General features: G+C 44.6%; 1 protein-coding gene across 1 annotated transcript in view; it reads right to left on the bottom strand.

Annotated features, from left to right (window-relative positions):
- Psd3 (pleckstrin and Sec7 domain containing 3) overlaps window positions 1-6,000 on the bottom strand; it is a 563,673-nt gene that overhangs the window by 532,822 nt on the left and 24,851 nt on the right. The window contains exon 2 of the mRNA XM_023714618.1: window positions 2,530-2,675. The gene's annotated coding sequence lies outside the window, so the exon portion shown is untranslated. The remainder of the gene's footprint in view (window positions 1-2,529; window positions 2,676-6,000) is intronic.

Raw genomic sequence — 6,000 nt, forward strand, 5'->3', positions numbered from 1 at the left:
TTCCTCCTCTTGGTGGTTTCTGAAGGCTTTCACACTAAGGAAGTACAGATAGTTAGGGACAGTGACCACACAGCCAGGCAGAGGCAGCCCCTCTTTATAAAAAGGGTTGTGGGGCACTGAAGAGGTCGAGATTTCAGTGAGGATGGAGAGGCAGGGTTTTGTCCTCTCCTCTGATGGCTCCAGGTTTTCCCTCCCTGAGGTCATGTCCACATTGTTGTGAATTTTCTAGAAGCTGCCTTTAGAGAACTTGGGTTAGAGGAGCAGGAATGGCTTTGAGGAGCTCAGCTCATGTATAGTAAAAGGAGATGATGGGCCCTCTCTGGCCACCTCAGCAATGGCTGCAATTTTATCTGCACTGCCCCCAGCCAAGTGCCAGGATGAAGAAATGGAGACCACAATAAAGAAGCACTTTGCCCAAGGTCACTCACAAGAAGCAAAGACAACATTCGAGCCCCCGGTGTCCCAATTCTAAGCCAGAGTCTGCTGCTCCATCTTGGAGCCTCTCCGAGCCAGGCCTGTCCTCCTTCCCCCAGCAGCTGGAGCCCTCACTGCTTACCCTTGCAGATCCACCGATTCTATAACTCTGTACATCAGTCTGCAAGACCTGGCTCAGCCATTATCTTCCCAGCAGTCACCAGTGTCTCCAGGATAGGGTCAACTTCTCAGCCGGCAGCTTCCTCGAGCCTTCTGTACTATTCTCAGCCATTCTCCCACATTTCCCCTCTCCTGAGTGCTTCTGCCTCAGGCAAAGCTGTCCTCAGACCCACCACAGAAGCCTGATCAGGCCCCTCCTTCCCCCTCCCTCGCTAACCAAATGTCCTGCCTTCTGCATCCTGTCCAGACTCCTCCACCTCTATAAGCTCTTTGCCAGCCACTCTGCCACTCCCCTGTCTAGCCCCTTCTGCCAGTAACATTCAATTTGATGCCAATAACATATTATTCCTTCTGGTGCACATAAGAAAGACAGAGGAGAGATGACAATTTATTTTCCTGTAACTCCAATATAGTCTCAAAAGCCATCCAAATAATGTTGCAACTCTTTAACCATCTCCCCGGCCTCACCATGAGTAAAACATTTGGCTCAATTAAAACAGACCAGAACTGTATATTGTTAATTTTTATATTTACCAGACAATGAAATTCATGGAAACACTACCAACATATGACAAAATCACATGTATCAGGTATGACAAAAACTTAGGTGAATTTATTTTTTAAATGTAATTTAAACAAAATTACAGTAAATGTCACATTGCCATTAATCTCCTTCAAAATATTCTCTTGTGTGAAGAGGTGTTTAAAGAAAAATGAAGGAAGTTTTATCAGGTTTTAATCAAAACAATTACTAAACATATCCTGAGTACTTATTGACCCTTGTGCCACTACCCTCCACTAGTGATTCTGCAGGAATGCTATGAAGGTAAATAGGTAATCCTCAGCTCATTTTGAGAATCTAGTTTTTTGCTCTATTCCTAATTGCTACAATGGCAGAATGATCTAGAAGTCAAGAACCAGTTGCCTGGTCCAACATTAAACACAATGACTGTTCTGAGAAAGCCACGTTGTGGTCTCTTAAGCGAAAAGAAGTAGCAATCTAGATTGTAATAAGGCCTGATAATAGTTGGGATTCTCACTAGTCTGACATGGATTCCCTGCAGTGTTGTTCAAAGAGCTTATAGAGGTGGAATCCATGTTCCTGAGGTTCTTCAGTACTTTTCATACTTTGGTGTTGAGGATCAAACACAGGGTTTCATGCTAATGATGCGCTCTACTACTGAGCTGCCACCCAGGCTCTTGCTAAGCTTCTTAGCTTCTTCCCAAAAAGGCTTAAGGAAGGCCAACCACTGACTACAAGTGCAGTCTTCGAGATGCAGAAGAGTTATTTGGAGAAAAGCGATTAAAAGGGAAGCACCCTCGACCTCAATTGGGTTGCAGTTCTGTTCTCACCCTCACCAGCAGCATGCATGGAAATGTCTAACAGCTGCATGTAAAATGTAGAAGTACCTGCCTTTACTCAGATGGCTGAGTAAATGCCACTCTGAACAATGTCAGGGTTTTGGAGAAAAGTCAGAGTTGTGTTGCGTTGAACACCCTTGTGTACCAGGAATGTGAGTTCTGTGTCTTAGGGTCCCCAGAGGTGACTATGCACCAGTCAGTGTCTAAAAGCAGCACAGAGCCCCATTTGGGGTGCTGATTCCATGAATGAGTCTAAGTGGAGGCACAACACACATCTTTAAGTCATAATGAAGCCAAAAGTGCTATGGAGTTCAGAGGGGGGACATTGCATCGGATAGCACACATCATTTAAGTTGCTGGATTCATTCTTTTTTCCTTAATAACAGTACAGGTGCCATGTCTCTAGGACACACTGAGTTTGGCACATAGGAGGCATTCAATTAATATTTGAATATTGTTAATATAAGTATTCAATATTGAATAACATTTGAATATCATTAAGTGGTATACAGATGGGTAAGTTCTTGCTGTAATAAGCTATGTAATCTAATGGGAGTGAGAGAAAAATACTACCTTCAGTGCAAGGCAGAATGTAGTAAGTATCAACCAGAGGGACAGGGAGCCAGACACTAATTGTGACGGTGGTACTGGGTGGGCTCAGGGAAGGAGTGCCCTTCTGGGTGAGTGGGGCAGGGCAGCATTCAGTCCTTCTGCAGACACTGGAAGAAAGGCAGAAAATGAAAAAGTTCATGGTAAGTTTAGGGCATGATGTGATGCTGAGATGGAAAGTGTTCAGAATGTGTCAGGCTTAGAGTGGGAACTAAGGATGGAGGGTTCTTTTCAGATCATGGGGGCTCTTGAAAATCAGTTTAAGGGAGCATTTTGAAGGGCTCTAGGAAGTGGTGCTGCAATTTGGACCTGAAGTGTTCCTTAAAGGTTTGTGGTTGAGGTTGGTGAGAAAGCTCAGTGGCATAAGCACCTACCTAGGCAAACACAAGGTCCCAAGTTTGTTCGATCCCCACAACTAACTAACTAACTAACTAACTAACTAACTAACTAACTAGGGTTTGTGTGCTGCAAGTTTGGTTCCTGGCCTGTGGCACTATTCAGAGGCAGTGGAACCCTTTGGAGACAGGCCTAGATGAAGGAAGTATGCCACTGGGTGGGACTGTGCTCTTGAAAGGGATTTTCAGGCCTGTTCTTTCTGCTCTCATTCATTTCTTGGCTGCCATGAGGCACAGCCTTGCTCTACCATGTGCTGCCCACCACCATGCACTGCCCACCACCATGCGCTGCCTCAGCACAAGCTCAAAAGCAACAGACTGGACCCTTCAAAACTGTTAGCCCAAGTAAGACTTTTTGCATTATAAGTTGATTTGATGCAGGTTTGTTACAGTTAAAAACAAACAAACAAACAAACAAACAAACAAAAAAACCTGACTGACATTGGTGGTGATGTTAAATCTGCAAAAGATGGGCATTAATGTGTACAGTTCAGTCCTGCAGACCAACAAACCTATTTTAACTGTCTGGCATAAGCTGCTCCCCTCTACTATGCTAGAGCAAGAGAACTCCAGATGGCTACAAACTCACCTTGTGCCAGGCGTCACAGACAGCATTTCAGCAGTTCCTGCAGGATGCCCTAGTGCCCTGTGTCAGGTACCCTGATGCTGACTCTGAGGCTAACTGACTGAACATGGGTCCTGGTAGGAGGAAGGGCAGAGGTCTGAGTCTGGGTTGGTCTTCTTTCTAAGCTGTTCTCTGCCATGCTAAGCTGTGCTCTTTTGGGACATAAATCAAAGTGCTGCCCATGAAATATAGTGTATCTCTTTTTATCAGTTAAAGAATTAAGCTGGTATAGAGCTTTGAGCCACACAAGGACAAGGTCATGCTGAGTGGCAGGTACAGGTAGAGGTGGGCATGTGGGTTGCATTCAACTGTGTCTGGCAGCTCAAGTAGCTTTGACAGCCTTGGTAGGACGTAGACAGGCTGTGAGCATGCGGGTTTATCACACATGTTACCTGTCTTTCAGAAGGAAACCTTGCCTTATTTGTCCTAAGAGACCATGTTAAATAAGAGTAAGAGGCAGAGGGTTGAAAGGAAAGCTTAAAAGTACAACAGTTTGAAAATAGGATGCTTTTCACTATGTTTGTGCAGCTGTTGAAATGACAGGAAATGTTCATCCCACTTAATATGCACGAGGCTGTTTTCTTCAGTTCAGCATCACCTATCTTTCTCTGGAATCAAGATGGCTTCATAAATGGAAGAGAAAATGGTCCTTCTATGAGATACACCTTGGAAGACGCCAGGAAGAGCTCTTCAGCCTCAAAGATACATCCTACCAGATGCCAGAGAACTAAAAGTTCTCCCTTTCAAAGCCATTTCTTTGGGATAAGCACTGGTTTTCAGGTGGGGGTAGTTTTACCTTTAAAATACAAATTCCTCTGTGTTAGACTTTGGATCTGGAATGCCTGCCAAAGGCCTATGTGTTACAGGCATGAGGTCCAGCCCACCATGTTATGAGAAGTGGTGGAAACTTCAAGAGTTGGACACTGCGGACAGGTATTTAGGTGAGTGCCCTTGAAAGGGATAATGGGTCCTTGTCCCATCCTCTTTGTTTCTCTTACTTCCTGGGCATCAAATGAATGGCTTTGTATCCTCATGGTCCTGCCGTGATGGCTTGCTATAGGTCTCACATCTATCATTGAGTGGAACCTCCCAGACAGTAAGCCAAAAATAACCCTTTTCTCTTTGTAAGTTGATTATCTCGGATACAGAAAACTAGTCAGTATAGTCTGGGAGGAGAAAGCCTACAGCACTCCTCAGATCTCGGTGCGCGTGGTTCTTCACGTAGACAGATGTCTGGGCCCAGCAGCTTCTGAGATGCAGGGGTGGGGCTTTTTCAGGAGAAGAGAATGGACCACCGCAGGCCAGGAACAAGCCTCGGCAGCCCCTGGCATGGTAGCAGAACTCAGATAAGTAAAGAAGTGTGCAACTGAACAGTCCTCCAGCAGCTCAGATTTCTTGGGCCATTTACAGTAGCAGTGGGGGAATTTTCCTGTAGTCTTTTTCAATATGGAAAGTACAGTAAACGATGTTAAAATATATTAAGAAAACTAGTTTCACTCTTGCCAACTCACCATCATAACAAATATTTGCATCTGAAAACAAACATCCTAATATGTGTCAATGTGAGTGAGCTTTTTATTTGTTTTTCATTTAGCAATAGGAAAAAAAACCCAGTGAACACTCTTTAAAATAAATCCAGTCAAGCAGAAAATTGGGAAGAGCAGCAGCTGAGGAGAATGTGTGCACTGGGTGTAAATGAGTTCTCTTCCCTCCAGATACTTTGTCTTCTGGGTCACCCTGCGAGGGGCTGGCCGTGGCGGTGTTTGAGGAAGAAGCCATGGGAGGGGAGAGCAGTTGGCGTGTTGGTTTTAAAAGCTGCTCCTGAAATGTTTTGAGTGTTTTATTTCTAATATGTCTTCGTTACTTTTCTCATTGCTGGACAAAATATCTGATGTGAAAGTTAAACAAAGATTTATCTAGCACACAGTTTGTAAATGTTTGAGTCCATAATCAGCTGGCTTCAAGGTGGGGTGTCTTGGCAGAGGGACAATAGTTCGTGGCAGCAGAAGACAACAAAAACAGTAAGAATGAAGGAGGAGAATCAAGCCTCTTCTCCTTTATGAAGGTCACCCACCCTAGGGCAGTGTGGCACTGACCTCCCCAATCCCAGCACCAGACAATGAGCCAATCATAAGTTCTAGATTTAGCTGCCTACAACCCCCCCCCATAACTGCATGAGGATTTGGGGGAACATCCAGACACAAACCATAATAATACATGCTATGGAGACAGGAAGGTCACTGTGAGTTCAAGAACAGCTTGGGCTACTATGCAAGTTCAAGGCCAGCCTGAACTATATAATGAGACATAAGAAGAAGAAGAAGAGGAGAAGGAGGAGGAAGAGGAGGAGGAGGAGGAGGAAGAAGAGAAGAAGGAGAAGAAGAAGAAGAAGAAGAAGAAGAAGAAGAAGAAGAA

Source organism: Octodon degus, unplaced genomic scaffold (genome assembly GCF_000260255.1).
Source record: "Octodon degus isolate 3935 unplaced genomic scaffold, OctDeg1.0 scaffold00036, whole genome shotgun sequence".
NCBI classification, from domain to species: Eukaryota; Metazoa; Chordata; class Mammalia; order Rodentia; family Octodontidae; genus Octodon; species Octodon degus.